Source organism: Ovis canadensis, chromosome 5 (genome assembly GCF_042477335.2).
Source record: "Ovis canadensis isolate MfBH-ARS-UI-01 breed Bighorn chromosome 5, ARS-UI_OviCan_v2, whole genome shotgun sequence".
In the NCBI taxonomy this organism is placed as follows: domain Eukaryota; kingdom Metazoa; phylum Chordata; class Mammalia; order Artiodactyla; family Bovidae; genus Ovis; species Ovis canadensis.
The window spans coordinates 45,395,093-45,415,306 of NC_091249.1; positions in this window are offsets into that span (position 1 = coordinate 45,395,093).

Below are 20,214 nucleotides of genomic sequence, written 5' to 3' on the forward strand. Positions count from 1 at the left end.
GTAACCTTTTTAGTATAATAAAGAGTAACAAGATAATATTCATCTGGTCCATATTAGGATGTATATACATTCAAATTAAAACTGTCCAGAAAAATTGCAATTCACTTCAGGTTATGATATAACCATATAATTATGCTATTGTATTTTTTGTCCATGGCAGTTGAAAAGAAAGGTATTTTTAACCTCAAATGCATTAGTCTCTTAACATAGACCCACAGTAACCTAGATATGGAAGAGGTTTAAGTTAATATATGTGGCTGTCTTCATAATCACATTAAAACTTTTTTATTTTTTTCATGATTATTCTACACTCAGACTATTTGATTTGTTCTTTTGACACACTCTTAGAGGATGACATTTAGATATACAAATTTAGAAAGCTTCCTCATGAAAAGAAAAAGTAAATACCAAAAGTCACATTGAAACCTTCAGTATTCATGGTCAAGTTCTTAATGAGTTTCTAGATATTTTATCTGAGAGATATTGGATAGATACCAGTCAACAGTTGGCAAAGCACAAAGGAATTTGGAAATACATGTTCAAATACTAATCTATGTATTCCTGACATTGTCAGAAAACTTCTTTCATAATACTCCTAAGAAACAACTCAGCTTATGTAAACTAAATGTAAAGCAAATTACTTTCCTCTCATATAGTATTATATGAATCTTATTTTACAAATGAGGAAATCTTTGACAAAATGTCACTGAGCAATGTTTAATATCTGAAATTTTTTGAATATTATCCTTGAACAAGACTGCATATGCTGTGATCTTACTTGACCAGATCTTAACATATTGTGATTTAATTTTTAATTAATGTCTTCAGGTTCTTTTTTTATGACTATGAAACTTTCTAATTGATGCATTTTCGTGAACCACTAGGGTGAAATGCAAAATTCAGGTAAATTATAATTATAAAATATAGTCCTTTCTAAAAATGTGTAATTTTTAAACTTTTAAAAATTTGAAGTAACTTCAACTCAGGGGGAAAAAAAAACTGCTAAAAGGCACAAAAGATTCCATATATCTTGTCTTCATTCTTCCAATTGTATAATATAACAATGCTCGCTTTTCTGTTTTTTCTCCCCTTACCTCTTTTTCTCTCTATTAATCATTCCTGATATTAGTCAGTTTCATTAATCTTTGCAAAAGACAACCACATCTTTGGCATTACTATGGTTCTCTATTGTTTCCTTGGTTTATTTATCTTTAATTAACTTTCTTCTGCTTTTGGATTTACTGTGTTGTTCTTTTCTAACTTAATATGGATGCTTAACTTATGAGTTTTTACCCTTTCTTTTATGTTAATGAAAAATTCAGACTTAAATTGAAGAAAGCAGGGAAAACTACTAGACCATTCAGGTATGATCTAAATCAAATCCCTTATGATTATACAGTGAAGTGACAAATAGATTCAAGGGATTAGATTTGATAGATGGAGTGTCTGAAGAAATATGGGCAGAGGAAATTAGTGGCGACCAATAGCATCCCCAAGAAAAAGAAATGCAAAAAGGCAAAAATGTTTGTCCTGAGGAGGACTTACAAATAGCTGAGAAAAGAAGATAAGTAAAAGGCAAAAGAGAAAATGCAAGATATATTCATCTGAATGTAGAGTTCCAAAGAATAGCAAGTAGAGGTAAAGTGATCAATGCAAAAAATGGAGGAAAACAATAAAATAGGAAAGACTAGAGATCTCAAGAAAATTACAGATACCAAGGGAACATTTCATGCTAAGATGGGAACAATAAAAGACAGAAATGGTATGGACTTAACAGAAGCAGAAGATATTAAGAATAGGTGGCAAGAATACACAGAAGAACTGTACAAAAAAAAAAAAACAACACTTAATCACCCAGATAATTATGATGGTGTGATCACTCACCTAGAGCCAGACATCTTGGAATGTGAAGACAAGTGGCACTTAGGAAGCATCACTACGAACAAGGCTAGTGGAGGTGATGGAATTCTAGCTGAGCTATTTCAAATCCTAAAAGATGTACTCAATATGTCAGCAAATTTGGAAAACTCAGCAGTGACCACAGGACTGGAAAAAGTCAGATTTCATTCCAATCCCAAAGAAAGGCAATGCCAAAGAATGCTCAAACTACTGCACAATAGTACTCATCTCACATGCTAGCAAAGTAATGCTCAAAATTTCTCCAAGTGAGGCTTCAACAGAACATGAACTAAAAACTTCCAGTTGTTCAAGCTGGATGTAGAAAAGGCAGAAGAACCAGAGATCAAATTGCCTACATCAGCTGGATCACTGGAAAAGCAAGAGAGTTCCAGAAAAACTTCTACTTCTGCTTTATTGACTATGCCAAGGCCTTTGACAAGTGTGGATCACAACAAACTATGGACAATTCTTCAAAAGATGGGAATATCAGACCACCTTGCCTGCCTCCTGAGAAACGTGTATGCAGGTCAAGAAGCAACAGTTAGAACGGGACATGGAACAACATACTGCTTCCAAATTGGGAAGGGAGTACAAGTCTATATATTGTCCCACTGTTTATTTACTTCTATGAAGAGTACATCATGTGAAATGCCTGGATGGATGAAGCATAAGCTGAGTCAAGATTGCTGGGAGAAATATCAATAACCTCATATATATGCAGATGACACCACCATTATGGCAAAAGTGAAGAGGAACTGAAGAGAGTTTTCATGAAAGTGAAAGAGGAGAGTGAAAAAGCTGGCTTAAAACTCAACATTCAAAAAACAAAGATCATGGCTTCTGGTCCCATCACTTCATGGCAAATAGATGGAGAAACAATGGTAACAGTGACAGACTTTATTTTCTTGGGCTCCAAAGTCACTGCCAATGGTGACTGCAGCCATGAACTTAAAAGACACTTGCTCCTTGGAAGAAGAGCTATGGCCAGTCTAGACAGCATATTAAAAAGCAGAGATATTACTTTGTTGACAAAGGTCCATCTAGTCAAAGCTATGGCTTTTCCAGTAGTCATGTATGGATGTAAGAGTTGGACCATAGCGAAAGCTGTGCACCAAAGAATTGATGCTTCTGAACTATGGTGTTGGAGAAGACTCTTGAGAGTTCCTTGGACTGCAAGGAGATCCAACCAATCCATCCTAAAGGAAATCAGTCCTGAATATTCATTAGAAGGACTGATGTTGAAGCTGAAACTTCAATAATTTGGCCACCTGATGCAAAGAACTGACTCACTAGAAAAGACCCTGATCCTGGGAAAGATTGAAGGTGGGGGGGAGGACGGAATGACAGAGTATGAGATGGTTGGATGGCATCACTGACTTCATGCACACAAGTGTGAGTAAGCTATGGGATTTTGTGATAGGGATGCCTGGTGTGCTGCAGTCCATGGGGTCACAAAGAGTCAGATATGACTGAGTGACTGAACTGAACTTAATTAAAAATATGTATTACTTAGTTGTTGGGTACAGTGACAAATTTTTAATTGTATAATTCAAGTTGACTACACTATTAATGAATTTTTTGTCTGCTCTACCTGTTTGGTAATAAGATGTTTTAAGATGTATAATTTGATAGTGAAGTTGTCAAATTTCAATAATTCTATCAGTTTCTGCTTTGTTTACCTTGAAACTATCTTGAAACCCTGAAAGTAAGTTATACATTTCCTATCTTCCTCCAAAATTGATTTTTAAAATATATACTATATCTATCACTGAGAAGCATTTACAAATGTAGCTAATATTGCACCCAGCATTTTCAGTAGTGCTATAATATGATAAGTTTCTTTGCTTTTGGACTTCAAACCTTGAGTACAGGAGAAGGCATTTCAATGAGTATATATTTACTCAGTGTTTCTGCATCCTGTTTTCACAATTGAGATTTCTCTAAAATTTTTTCCCTTATTAACTTATTTTTGTTTGTTCTTAGTGCCAAAAAAAGTAACTTAATGATTTAAAATGCCTTCTCCCTTTCTCTCTGCTCTAAAATATTTTCTGTAACGTAGATACTATCATTCATTTTAAGTTTACAGTCTTGACTATACATAAAAACTTAATTAGTATTGTCTGATTAAAAAACTGGGGTGGATTTTTGTATATTTATCACTATCCACATCTTCTAACATCTCAATCCTGGAAGACTTTATAAAATGAGAATGGTCTATTTTCATTAATTTTCATTATAACTTTTTCATTTATGTGAATTTTATAATCATGATTTTTTTCTATTTATTATATATTCTATGAGATTCTTAGGTTGCAATCATTATTTTTATTTTATAATTTCAACTATCCCTTGGATTTTTATTTTTATTGTTTTCCTTTTTATAGCTGATAGTACCAGTTAAAAACATTTGGTAAATGCAAACAACAATTTCTTTTCATAATTCATATTTGCATCCATTTGTCATCTTGCTGCAGTACAATGTCAAAACTTTAAAAAAGTTCATGGATGGTGAATTGCCTCAGTCTTGAGATACGTGAAACTGTATCTGCAGTTTACTGTTTTGTTTGTTTAGCTAGGTTTGGGATTCCATGAGGAAAAATGTGTTTCTCTCAGCTCTGTGAAGTTAATTGCAATGGTAAAAGCATGAACATTGGAGTCAAGATGGTTGAGTCTAATCCCCGTTCTGCCAGTTTCTAGTGGTGGGAGTCTTAGGTTACTCATTTTACTCCTCTCGTTCTTCCGTTAACTATGGTGGTTTAGTCACTAAGTTGTGTCTGACTCTTATGACCCCATGTCCATGGGATTCTCCAGGCAAGAATACTGGAGTGGGTTGCCATTTCCTTATCCAAAGGATCTTGGCGATTCCCTGAATCAAACCCAGGAATCAAACCCAGATCTCCTGCATTGAAGGCAGATTCTTTACCAACTGAACTACGAGGGAAGCTCAAGACTGTGTAAGAGGCTATGACATTTAAGAACACAACAAGCTACCATGAATTATCAGCTCTATAAAGAATCCTTGAAAGAACTTATCATGTTCATTGAGGTTTTTAAAGGTTTCCTAGGTACACAAATTAGCCAAATCATCATGTATCTTTTTTTGCGGGTGAGAAGGTGTATATTTTTTACATAATTTCATAGCAAATCAAACAACTGAAAACCAGAATTCTAAGTTTTTAGTTCACTACTAGGTCAATGCCTTCAACTCTCCAACTTGGATCAAAGTTCAGTTTCTTACGCTCTACTTTCAGGGAAGGCAGGGGGTAAAACACACCAAAAAACTCAATCCAGAATATAAGTGAAGTATAGCCTCCTGTCATTTTTATAATACAAATGACAAAAAGAAATGAATTTGAGACAGTTCCAAATCCTAAATTATGTTTTCTTCCAGATTTCAATATGTTCTGGGTAAAGTTACCCACAGACAATATTCAAAGGTCCCTACTATAACTGTATATTGACTAATAATGTTCCATGCTGTCTCCATTGTTCATACCATTGACATGTTACAGTAACTGGGCCATGGTAGGTTGAGGACCAGGTCTGCTGAACTTGGGCCCTCTCCCAGCCAGCTGCTGAGGAAGGGTGATCAGGCTGCAGTGCAGCCACTTCAGATTCCTCAGGTTCACCAACAGGATTATTCTGCTCCCATCATGTCCTGGTTTGCTGATCTAGCTGCAAAGGCAGATCTTTTAAACAGAGTTGATCAAAGGGCTGCAACAGCTCTCAGTGGAAAAGAGAACACCAGAAACATTATTTATAGCAAAAATACTGACTATTCTGAACTTCACCAGCAAAATACAGAGTTATCAGATGGATCTAAAGCTACTTACATTTCCTCAGCAGCTGATAACACTAGAAATCAAAAATCCACCATCTTATCCGGGACTGCAAATGTAGAAGTAGGATCTAGGACTTTGGGGGAGACCTCCCATCCTGTTGAAAATGCATCTGCCCCTAGGCTTTCATCCCAGTTTGTTCAAAGAAAAACATCAGAACTTGACAATGAGCTGTTATTTGATTTTCTTAATAGTTCCCAGAAGGAGCCTACTGGGAAAGTGGAAATCAGGCCAAAATCCCTGTTTTGCAGAGTTCTCAGACACCCATCATCAGTTCTGTGAACATCAGTGTAACCATCATCAAAACCATTGAAAAAAAAATCCTTCTCGAGCCAAAGCCACAGCAGCTAACTGGGCCTCTGTTTGTTTTAGAGCTAAACAAACTGGATGTGTCATCATAGCCTAAAATGTTCTGGTGGCGTTTGCCATCCTGTGGGAGGATGATAGGGGAGGCACTTGTTACCTCCCTGCTGGTGAAAGAGTAGGCTCTCTGGAATGTGTGGTATGTTCATACCTTATGTGGTATGTTCTCTCTTGTTTATACATTAACTGTAGCATGTCAATATTTATTGTACCTCTCCCATAATGGTTTTGAGCAATAAATACATCCTTTGACTTTATGTATGCAGGCTAATCATTTAGCTTAGTAGACTCATCTTTTAGAATTTTGGACACCATAAACTAGAGCTGTTATGCAGCTTTTGTTTTTTATTTTGGGAATACTCTCTGGAAACAGACTCTGAATTTTAAGAATTTATCATCTAAATTCATACAAACTAAAGATACTATTTTCATAGTTAGAGAGTAAAAGGAAAACTTAACATTTGGCTGACTGCCCAGTAACAGTTGAGCTTCCCTGGTGGCTCAGCAGTAAAGAATTTGCCTACCAATGCAGGAGACACATGTTCGATCCCTGGTCAAGAAGATTCACTGGAGAAGGAAATGGCAACCCACTCCAGTATTCTTGCCTGGGAAATCCCATGGACAGAGAAGCCTGGTAGGCTACACTCCATGGAGTTCCAAAGACTTAGACACTATGTAGCTTCTGAGTACAGATGTACCCATAACAGTAAGTATGCTCTTATTTAGAGTAATTCTCTTGCTATTGTATAATACATAATATTTTGATACATTATTTGATGATTTCATTGAGTTCTTTAGACACATAATCAATTGTACATGGTCAGGGATATCCCTCCTTTTCTTTTTTAAAGTTCCCCACAGAATGCATGGACTGACAACTTTCTAACAGGTAGGTACTCTGCATATCAGTGCTTCCCCTAAATAATTTATAGTCAGATTAAGATTCCAGTTTAAGAAAATTGCCTGAAGACCAGCATTCTTTCAAGGTCTGCTGCTTTTGTCATTAAATTTCAACATGAATAAGATGGCATTATCTATTAAAAAGACTTATTTTTCTAGCTGCTGCTGCTGCTGCTGCTGCTGCTAAGTTGCTTCAGTTGTGTCCAGCTCTGTGTGACCCCATAGACAGCAGCACATCAGGCTCCACCGCTCCTGGGATTGTCCAGGCAAGAACACTGGAATGGGTTGCCATTGCCTTCTCCAATTTTTCTAGCTAGATAGCCATTATTTTTTGCAGTTAGAAAATACATAATCTAGTTTATTTCAACAACTTTTAATATAGTGGTAGTAGGAAAGAAAATGAGGTATGACTTGAATATATAGCGTGGAAAAAACCAGAGGTTTGACAGAACACTGATGTTTGATAAATCAAAACATTCACAGAATTAGTCTGTTGATTCAATGCACCTTATACATTTTATTCACATGTTGTTCTGACTTTATTAATGAGAAGAAATTAGATGATATCTAAGAATGTGTACCAAATTATTAGCCATTTTGTATAGGTGGTAAAGAATCCATCTGCCAATACAGGAGACACAGGAGACACAGTTTTGATCCCTGGGTCAGGAAGATCCCCTGGAGGAGAGCATGGCAATCCACTTTAGTATTCTTGCCTGGAGAATCCCATGGACAGAGAAGCCTGGTGGGTTTCAGTCCATAGGGTCATAAGGAGTCGGACAAAACTGAGAAAGGCATAGAGGAAGTTACAGTACTGAACAAGATGATTGACTGAATAGAACCGTGCTGGAATGTATTTCCTGTCTTCTGTGCATGCGAAGGGGAACAACACCACAATGAAAAAGTTCTGTTTGTTTATCCCTTAAGCACATTCATTTCCATACCAATTAGACATCCTAGGTGAGGACTTCTAATTTCAAGACTGCATTTTTTTATGCATTTAGAAGTTGGAACACACAACATCCCTGCATTAGACAGTCAATACCTTTGATATAATCAGTTGTGTTCACTTTAAAATTCCTAAAATATTTGGAAAAAAAATAAAGAGGAAAGGATTCATCATCTCATTCTTGCTGAAGGCAACAAATCAGTGCAGTTGGAGACCAACTTTTTAAAATCTGGGATTTGTAAAATCTTTCCAAGAAATTTAATATAGAGCATGCAAGGGATTTAAACTGTCACTTCCTATATTTCTTAAATACACTGAGACAAGAGAATTTCAATAAATCTTACTTCTCCTTAGACAGTAGCCCCCATGATAGACCATATATTATTATTTATTACATATTTTATAACCTAAGTATGCCTACTTATAAAGCTGATCTCTCATAGTTAAAATAGTGTTATAATATATCTGTGAAGAGATTGGGTCTAGCACTTAATTCTAAAATAAGTTTCTTCACCTTCACTCATGCCTGAAGTTCTAACAATGTCATTGACTTGTTTTGTGTAAGGGTTTTTGTCCAAGGATGACATTTAGGGTATGAAAAGCTATACCACACTCATGGCATAAATTTCCTTGGGCAGATTTGCAGCAAACATGTGCTATCTGTATTATTTTCTAATTCTACACAACAACGTATCTTGAAATCCTAAATTCAAAGAGCTGGTACTTCTTTTTCTCTGGAAAATAGGCCTTGATTATGCTTTCATAGTGCTTCAATTTTGAAACACAGTTGGCTCTCTTACCCTTTTTCTATAGGAATTTTTTCTGACAATTGGTGACAATTGATTCTCATAAAGTTCATTGATAGACTTTTCACTCCCTGCTTTTCATCACTTCCACTAGAAAATAAACAAATCCTCTAGACAGAAACATAAGTATAAATTTTAATACAGCATGCAACCTCAGATAACTCAAGCAGTGGCAAGGTTTGACACATTAAGATAAATCAATCTGAGCAAATGAATTAATAGGACCTTTTCCTTAGAGATTTGAAAAGCAGGTGTACAGAGACCTTATTATGTCTATGAATACGCTGATGGAAGTTGCCACAGTTAAGATACTTTCCTTAACCAACCACAAATCACTGGGTCACCAAGTAAACGTTTTTATCATCCTCATTTTAAAACATAACAATGAGAGCCATGGCACACAGAATTCTCAGTACTATCTTTCTATTTTCATATCATCCCATGGATTTCTGTTCCTGTAGTTAAGTGCTTATCTCAACATTGATTGTTTCAGTTTGTTAGGGTAATTATAATTTTATATGCTGCTGCTGCTACAGCTAAGTCCCTTCAGTTGTGTCCAACTCTGTGCGACCCCATAGATGGCAGCCCACCAGGCTCCGTCGTCCCTGGGATTCTCCAGGCAAGAACACTGGAGTGGGTTGCCATTTCCTTCTCCAATGCATGAAAGTGAAAAATGAAAGTGAAGCCACTCTGTCGTGTCCAACTCTTCACGACCCCATGGACTGCAGCCTACCAGGCTCCTCTGTCCATGGTATTTTCCAGGCAAGAGTACTGGAGTGGGGTGACATCACCTTCTCTGAATTTTATATAAACATATGAAATATGATTATAAAAAGAAAAACAGATCCTTTGAATGAAAGTAAAATTAAATGCTTTAAAAGGACTGTACAAAGGTAAGTCACTTAAAATAGTAAAATGAAAACTATCTGTTGAATTACGTATGTTAATGTACACAAGTTTCTAACATGACTTTTGCAAAAATATAAAATGAACAGAAACCACTTGTTACTTAATTCAGTAATGAGGCACTAGTATGTTGACAAGACTGTTTCCAAGAATACTACAAAAAATTTTGCGAGTATTAAGAAGATAAAGTTGGTATAAGATTACTAGGTAAGCTATAAAACAGAGTCAGCTTCTTAAGGCACATTAAGATCATAATCTTTTGCCAGAAATTTCCAAGTTAATATGCAATTTTACAATATCTAGGGCTTCCCTGGTGGCTCAGATGGTAAAGCGCCTGTCTGCAATGCAGGAGACCTGGGTTTGATCTCTGGGTTGGGACTATCCCCTGGAGAAGGAAATGGCAGTCCACTCCAGTAGTCTTGCCTGGAAAATCCCATGGACAGAGGAGCCTGGTATTCTGCAGTTCACAGGGTCACAAAGAGTCAGACACAACTGAGCGACTCCACTTTCACTTTCAGGTTTTAATTAAATAATAAACAGCAAAAAACCAAAGCACATGTTCCTAAGAATTAATTAATACTGGGACAGGGCCTATAATTGGAATCGTAGTATGACACTGAAAGAACATGCCACCTCCGTGTATTTTCAAGTCTGTAATAGTTTTATTAACACATGTAGGAGATGGAACTCTAAATCTGGGGAAAGGATCACACAGAAAAACTCTACAGTTACATTGCTCCACACAAATCTTTAGAAACTTGCTCCTTTTCAAAGAAATCCGAACTCAGATTTTCAAGCTGGTTTATACAAGAAACACTGAAAACTTCTTTAAGGACACATTAATAAGAAGTCTGTACTAGAAGGCTGGCAGACAAATATGATTCACTTGCTGTGTGTCAAAGCAATTTTCTTAAAAGTACGTATGTATTAATTTTATGATTCCTTCATTGGTAATGGATAACCAAGTTGCCCAGGCCATAAAGAGATAAGCAATCTACCACTCTATTAGAATCCCAAAGAGTGGGAAAACATCTAAAACATGCAATGAAATTCACACTCTTTCATTTCTCAATTATCCTGACCATTTAATAGTTACATGGCTTTGGTACAAAAGCAGGAGTTTTGGCCTTTCCATCAATTAGCTGTGGTATTTTAGTAAGTCATTTGATTTGAACAGGATTCTAAGGATTGAATCCTAGATTGAATATTCTGTAGTCTTGTATTTCTAAATTCTGCAGTATTGTTGAAGGTGGTAAAGCAGGTCTTTAAATAAGATTTAGCAAACTGTAGTCAAAAGATTAGACTCTATAACCCCAAATTCAGCATTTGCATTTCATTTCCAATATTTTCTGGTTATTGACTTGGTGGCAATACTCAGCATTTCTGAGTCTCAGTTTCCCTCACTTTAAAATTGAGGAAATGATGATATGCATTGAAGATATAGTTTGAAGATCCTAAAAATGCACGTTGAGTAAACACTAACTTTGCAGTTATTATTTAAATACTTCAATAACATTATTAATAGGTAACAGAATTATCATTATTAAGGGTTAAATTTAACACTGAGAAGAAGCTTCATATTTTATGAGTCTTTTTCAGCTTGCGTTTCTGAAGTATACTGAGTGTTGCGTAGGTTCTTAAAGATCTAGAACAACTACTTCATGAGGCCACTAGATTACGCTCATTCTTGATAACTCTGTGATGATAATCTAGGAATTTTCCTGTCTTCATATCATCATTCTACTACATCCACTCTAATGGATCTTTTTCTACGGCATTGTTGAAAACCTCATGCAGAAGAGAGAAATAAAAAACAGAAAGAATCTTTAGATCGATTTTATGTAGATCAGATTAATGAATTCTAGCACTTACAGAGGGTGAAATGGATATGACACAAAGACCTATTAGACAGGGACAATGGGGTTATAAGGGAGATGGTAGTCAAGTGAATTATGAAATAAACTGTGTATCATTATCGGAGCATGCCTATACGTATTAAGGGCTCCTTGGAGAAAACATATTATCATGAAGTGTTTTTCTATTTTTTGAAGTTTTTTAGCATAATAATCTTAAAGGAAAAAAAAAATTGTTTCAAATCTTTTCAAGGTATTTCAACTGACTGTAATTCTACTTAGAAAACACTTGTATTATGCATAATATAAAGGCCCAACTTATATCCAAAGGTGAACCTGGATTATTTCTATCTTCTACTGACCATAGACCTTTTCTCTAAAATTTCTCTGGCAGATAGTCAGACTTTTTGAATGCTAAAAGTGACACTTCTCTGTTTAGTAAAATAAAAATTATGGCTATATCCATTGATTCACATTTTGGCTTCTGAGATATATCTACTTTCTTTATTATATGAAAGTTTTCCAAATGGTGTATGCAACATAAAACCACAACAATATCCTAGTTGACTACTTTGATACACATAAGTCTTACTACATAAGGGCTGTTACATAAATTCATGTTCACTATTGGAAAATAAAGCTAAAAGAAATCTTAGTGATCGATTACACCAGCTCTTCTTTTGACAGAGGAAGACACTGAATTCCAGATGTGTGAAACCAAAGGTCATGCACCTTTTACAGGCAGAAGTTAAGAAGACCAATCTCTTTCCTCTCTTTTCACTGCTTATATTTACCCATCAATGCCATGTGAAAGGTTATTTAAAAGGGCTATGGTTGATATACAGATGAAATAGACAGAAAATATACTCACATGACCATTAAAAGAATTCAGATAACACTTCTATTTTCAGTTAACTGAAATTTTTAACGATTTATTTTCACATTTTTATATCAGATATATTACAATTTCGGAATTTTATTTTTAAAACATGAATGTGGGACTTTCAGTTCAGCTCAGTCCAGTTTCTCAGTGGTGTCCAATTCTTTGCGACCCCATGAATTGCAGCATGCCAGGCCTCCCTGTCCATCACCAACTCCGGTAGTTAACCCAAACTCATGTCTATCGAGTCGGTGATGCCATCCAGCCATCTCATCCTCTGTTGTCCCCTTCTCCTCCTGCTCCCAATCCCATCCAGCATCAGGGTCTTTTCCAATGAGTCAACTCTTCGCATGAGGTGGCCAAAGTACTGGAGTTTCAGCTTTAGCATCAGTCCTTCCAAAGAACACCCAGGCCTAATCTCCTTTAGAATGGACTGACTGGATCTCCTTGCAGTCCAAGGGACTCTCAAGAGTCTCTCTCCAACACCAGAGTTCAAAAACATCAGTTCTTCGGCACTCACCTTTCTTCACAGTCCAACTCCCACATCCATACATGACCACTAGAAAAACCATAGCCTTGACTAGACGGACCTTTGTTGGCAAAGTAATATCTCTGCTTTTCAATATGCTATGTAGGTTGGTCATAACTTTCCTTCCAAGGAGTAAGTGTCTTTTAATTTCGTTTCTGCAGTCACCATCTGCAGTGATTTTTGAGCCCCCAAAAATAAAGTCTCACACTGTTTCCACTGTTTCCCCATCTATTTCCCATGAAGTGATGGGACCAGATGCCATGATCTTTGTTTTATGAATGTTGAGCTTCAAGCCAACTTTTTCACTCTCCTCTTTCACTTTCATCAAGAGGCTTTTTAGTTTCTCTTCTTTTCTGCCATAAGGGTGGTGTCATCTTCAAAGCTGAAGTTATTGATATTTCTCCTGGCAATCTTGATTCCAGCTTGTACTTCTTCCAGCCCAGCGTTTCTCATGATGTACTCTGCATATAAGTTAAATGAGCAGGGTGACAATATACGGCCTTGACGTACTCCTTTTCCTATTTGGAAGCACTCTGTTGTTCTATGTCCAGTTCCATCTGTTGCTTCCTGACCTGCATATAGGTTTCTCAAGAGGCAGGTCAGGTGGTCTGGTATTCCCAACTCTTTCAGAATTTTCCACAGTTTACTGTGATCCACATAGTCAAAGGCTTTGACATAGTCAATAATACAGAAATAGATATTTTTCTGGAACTCTCTTGCTTTTTCAATGATACAGTGGATGCTGGCAATTTGATCTCTGGTTCCTCTGCCTTTTCTAAAACCAGCTTGAACATCTGGGAGTTTATGGTTCACATATTGCTGAAGCCTGCCTTGGAGATTTTTGAGCATTACTTTACTAGCATGTGAGATGAGTGCAATTGTGTGGTAGTTTGAGCAATCTTTGGCATTGCCTTTCTTTGGGATTAGAATGAGAACTGACCTTTTCCACTCCTGTGGCCACTGCTGAGTTTTCCAAATTTGCTGGCATAGTGAGTGCAGTACTTTCACACCATCATCTTCCAGGATTTGAAATAGCTCAACTGGAATTCCATCACCTCCACTAGCTTTGTTCATAGTGATGCTTTCTAAGGCTCACTTGACTTCACATTCCAGGATGTCTGGCTCTAGGTGAGTGTGAGTGATCACGCCATCGTGATTATCTGGGTCATGAAGATCTTTTTTGTACAGTTCTTCTTTATATTCTTGCCACCTCTTCTTAATATCTCCTGCTTCTGTTAGGTCCATACCATTTCTGTCCTTTATGGAGCCGATCTTTGCATGAAATGTTCCCTTGGTATCTCTAATTTTCTTGAAGAGATCTCTAGTCTTTCCCATTCTGTTCTTTTCCTCTATTTCTTTGCACTGATCACTGAGGAAGGCTTTCTTATCTCTCCTTTTGTATTCTTTGGAACTCTGCATTCAGATGCTTATATCTTTCCTTTTCTCTTTTGCTTTTCACTTCTCTTCTTTTCACAGCTATTTGTAAGGCCTCCCCAGACAGCCATTTTGCTTTTTTGCATTTCTTTTCCACAGGGATGGTCTTGATCCGTGTCTCCTGTACAATGTCACAAATCTCCATCCATAGTTCATCAGGCACTCTATCTATCAGATCTAGACCCTTAAATCTATTTCTCACTTGAATTGAACCTGTTAATCTTTATTCATTTTAACTATCTGAAATTTATCTGAACTCTGATTCTGTCTTCCTTCATAACCTAATTCTGAAATTACAACCTGTAATTCTAAAATAACATCAGTATATTTGCTTGAATCATGCCCTTAAATAAAGATTGAATCTTGGAGAACAACACTAAGCCTTTCACTAGATGTTTCAATGAATAACTGAATCAGATAAATTGTATATTCAAATAGAATCCACAAAAATGCTTTGACAAGAAAATGTATTAAAATCAAGCAAACTTCATTAATAAAGCTTGCATTAGATTTGGAAACATTTGGAAACATTGGAAACATTTCATAGTAAAATGTGTCAAAACACAAACTGGGCATTATATTAGTAAAAAAATGATAATGGTTTTAAAGAATCAAAGAATGATATTTAGCATGAACTACAGCTTTATTTACCCTGGAAAAGGGCATGGCAACCCACCCCAATAGTCGTACCTGGAGAATCTCATGGACAGAAGAGCCCATGGGTGGGCTACAGTCCATAGGGTCACACAGTGGGATATGACTGAAGTGACATAACACACACACATGGCTTTATACAGAAAATTACAACATTTATATTAAGAATAAATTATAGAAGAGAGAATTAGAAACATTCATGTATGTTTGTCACTGGGATAGATTCTCATTTGCGGACTCCCATAACATCTCAAGCCCTGAATCTCCTATTTAGCTATCAATGGCAATTAGTCTGTGTCAAGAAAAAGATATTGGACTAGAACCAACATTCAAATCAACCCTTTTTTAGAAATTCTGATAAATTAAATTAAATTCCATTATAGAAAATATAAGCCTGTTTTGTCAATTCTAAGATAGAAAATATAACTTTGACTTTCTATCAATTTACATAATTACACATATGTGAGAACTCCTTGTCTTTCCTTTTTCCCTTTCTCCCAGTCTTCAACTTAATTTTGCTTGTCTTATTATATCTAATAAAAATGTTGCAGTAGACTATTTTAGTGCATTAGACAATATTTTACTGGAGAAGTTCATTTTAAGCAATAGATGTTATATTTGACTTTTGTTCAACACAATGATTTTATTACTACCAGTTTTGAGGAGGAGAAATGTGCCTGCTTAAAATCTGTCACCCCTAAATACACAGGGCTGTGAAATAACACAGTGTATTAAAAGTTTCTTCAAAAGTAAGGTACTGCTGTAAATCTTATATTGAATGTCACATTCTTGTGTTTAAAAGCAAATGGTGGTGCCCTCGATGGTATAATGAATATTAAGTAATGCTGGGAAATAAACTGCTGCCTATGAAAACGTAGCAACTCTCTACATCCCAGGGGACAAGTGACAATTTATGCCTGGCAAGCACTGCATTAATTTTACTGCCTATGTATCTCCTGGGAGGTAACTGGCAAACTACCCTATTTTTAAAAAGCACATGTAAGTTTCCTCTGATCCACATCTTTTCTTGTTTACAGACATACTTTTCAGTCTGTCAAATTTAAGAGCAAAGCAACAAGAAACTGAAATATCCAAGGCCAAATTTTATTTTTCCTTTTGGATAAGAACTCAATACCATCTTCCTATTTTCTCTTCAAATGTTTTTTAAAAGGCTGACTTTTCAGGGAATAGACTATACCTTGTTAGGACCTGTTGTAAACAATGATTAGATATATGAGATAGATTCCATATTCCTACCATTTTTTTTAATCTTGACTATTGCAGTATCTCTAACTGATGTGCCAACCCATTCCATAACATTGGCAGAATACTTTATCAAAGATGCAACCTGTATTATGCCATGGTCTTGTTAAATTCCTCCATTGTTTTCTTATATATAATTCCAGCTCTATGCCTCTCGTGCCCCAATGACACTTGTCTTTTTTTCCATTTTGCACCTAAAATTTTAATCTATGGTAATAGGGTACCATGTATAGTCACTCTCTCTCGTGCGTGTGCATGCTTTCCTCACACACACACTGAAGGTGTGTTTAGTAAGCCAGAAAGAAAAACACCAATACAGTATACTAACACATATATATGGAATTTAGAAAGATGGTAATGATAACCCTGTATGCGAGACAGCAAAAGAGACACAGATGTATAGAACGGACTTTTGGACTCTGAGGGAGAGGGAGAGGGTGGGATGAATAAAAAAATAATAAAAGGATTCTCTATTTGGGTAGCTTACCTCAATGATTAACAATTTGCATTTAGTCTTGGATTTTGAAAAGCTCTACTCTTCTATATCAAGATTAGTCACTGTTTATAATAGCCAGGACATGGAAACAACCTAGATGTCCATCAGCAGATGAATGGATAAGAAAGCTGTGGTACATATACACAATGGAGTATTACTCAGCCATTAAAAAGAATTCATTTGAATCAGTTCTGATGAGATGGATGAAACTGGAGCCGATTATACAGAGTGAAGTAAGCCAGAAAGAAAAACACCAATACAGTATACTAACACATATATATGGAATTTAGGAAGATGGCAATGACGACCCTGTATGCAAGACAGGGAAAGAGACACAGATGTGTATAACGGACTTTTGGACTCAGAGGGAGAGGGAGAGGGTGGGATGATTTGGGAGAATGACATTCTAACATGTATACTATCATGTGAATTGAATTGCCAGTCTATGTCTGACGCAGGATGCAGCATGCTTGGGGCTGGTGCATGGGGATGACCCAGAAAGATGTTATGGGGAGGGAGGTGGGAGGGGGGTTCATGTTTGGGAATGCATGTAAGAATTAAAGATTTTAAAATGTAAAAAATAAAAAACTAAAAATTAAAAAAAATAAATAAATAAATAAATAAAATAAAAATAGATGGAGTAAACAGAAAGATATAAACTACTCATACTGTCACATCAGTAGGACATGATGTAAAAGACACTAGAAGGGGGCTTCCCTGGTGAGACAATGGATAATAATCCACCTGCCAATGCAGGAGACACAGTTTCCATCCCTGGTCCAGGAAGATGCCACATGTCATGGAGTAACTGGGTCGGTGCACCAAACTACTGAGCTTGAGCTCTGGAGACTACAAGCCACAGCTACAGAGTTTGCATGCTGGAGCTACTGAAGCCTGCATGCCCTGGAGCCCATGCTGTGCAGCAGTGAGAGGCCTGCACAGCACAAGGAAGAGTGGCCCCATTTGCCACTATTGGAGCAAGCCCGTGCTACAGCTAAGACCAAGTGCTGCAAAAATAAGTATCTATAAATATCTTTTTAAAAAAGATTGAGTATATACTTATGAGTATAACTGATTCACTTTTTTAAAAAGACACTAGAAGTCATGACATTAATTAAAAGTTCTAATCATGGTTAAACGCATTATTGTTCCTCAAGGATGTCTTTGCAATGATACCTTTCAGAATGAAAAAGTGGAAAAATAAAGGGGTTTGCCTCCATATGAAATGTCTATAGATACTATTTATCAGTATGCTACTTTACTTTCGAAACTAAGCTTTCTAATCTGCAAAATGAATTATGCTAACAAATGCTCTTTCAGGTTGTTGTGAAAACTAATACTGTCTAATAAAAATAATTGTTATTTCTTGACAAATAACAGGCTTCCCAGTGGTGCTAGTGGTAAAGAACCCATCTGCCAATATAGGAGATGCAAGAGACGTGGGTTTGATCCCGGAAAAATCCTCTAGAAGAGGAAATAGCAATCCACTCCAGTATTCTTTCCTGGAGAATCCCATGGACAGAGGAGCCTGTGGGCTACATTCCATAGGATACCAAAGAGTCAGACATGACTGAAGTAACTTAGCACACACTACAACTGACAAAAAAAAATGATATTTAATAAATACAACTGATACAATTGATTAACCATAACTTAAATTATTGAAGGCAGAATTAAGGTTAAGGTAGCATATAAAATCCTGAAAGATGATGCTGTGAAAGTGCTGCACTCAATATGTCATCAAATTTGGGAAACTCAGCAGTGGCCACAGGACTGGAAAAGGTCAGTTTTCATTCCAATCCCAAAGAAGGACAATGCCAAAGAATGCTCAAACTACTGCACAATTATACTCATCTCACACGCTAGTAAAGCAATGCTTAAAATTCTCCAAGCCAGGCTTCAGCATACATGAACCGTGAACTTCCTGATGTTTAAGCTGGTTTTAGAAAAGGCAGAGGAACCAGAGATCAAATTGCCAGCATCTGCTGGATCATCGAAAAAGCAACAGAGTTCCAGGAAAACATCTATTTCTGTATTGTTGACTATGCCAAAGCCTTTGACTGTGTGGATCACAATAAATTGTGGAAAATTCTGAAAGAGATGGGCATTGCAGACCACCTGATCTGCCTCTTGATAAATCAGTATGCAGGTCAGGAAGCAACAGTTAGAACTGGACATGGGGAACAACAGACTATTTCTAAATAGGAAAAGGAGTACGTCAAGGCTGTATATTGTCACCCTGCTTATTTAACTTATATTCAGAGTACATCGTGAGAAATACTGGACTGTTAGAGGCACAAGCGAGTCAAGATTGCCGGGAGAAATATCAATAACCTCAGATATGCAGATGACACCACCCTATGGCAGAAAGTGAAGAGGAACTCAAAAGCCTCTTGATGAAAGTAAAAAAGGAGAGTGAAAAAGTTGGCTTGAAGCTCAATATTCATAAAACTAAGAATATGGCATCTGGTCCTATCACTTCATGGGAAATAGATGGGGAAACAGTGGAAACAATGTCAGACTTTATTTTGGGCTCCAAAATCACTGCAGATGGTGATTGCAGCCATGAAACTAAACACACTTACTCCTTGGAAGGAAAGTTATGACCAACCTAGACAGCATATTCAAAAGCAGAGACATTACTTTGTCAATAAATGTCTATCTAATCAAGGCTATGGTTTTTCCAGTAATCATGTATGGCTGTGAGAGTTGGACTGTGAAGAAAGCTGAGCACTGAAGATTGATGTTTTTGAACTGTGGTGTTGGAGAAGACTCTTGAGAGACCCTTGGACTGCAAGGAGATCCAACCAGTCCATTGTAAAGGAGATCAGTCCTGCGTGTTCTTTGGAAGAAGTGATGCTAAAGCTGAAACTCCAGTACTTTGGCCACCTCATGAGAAGAGCTGACTCACTGGAAAAGACTCTGATGCTGGGAGGGATTGTGGGCAGGAGGAGAAGGGGACAACAGAGGATGAAATGGCTGGATGGCATCACAGACTCGATGGACATGAGTTTGAGGGAACCTTGGGAGTTAGTGATGGACAAGGAGTCCTGGTGTGCTGCAATTCATGGAGTAACAAAGAGTCAGACATGACTGAGAGACTGAACTGAACATGCAAAAATATTTCCTTGAATAATTATGGTTGGTTTAAAAATATATATATAAGGAGCAGTTTTAACATTGTAGATATATCAGATAATGTGCTACGTGTAAGGTGAATAATAAGCCAATTGAAATTCAAACAATGTTGGAGTTGTAACTGAGCAGGACCCTATGAGGCCTTCTCAGAATACTCCCATTGATGCTATTCACTTGCCTTCCGTCTGTAGAAAACCACTAGTCAAATATTTAGTTCCTCCTCAAGAACAATTGTAAAGAATCTGGCTGTAATGCGGGAGGCCTGGCTTCGATCCCTGGGTCAGAAGATCACCTAGAGAAGATAA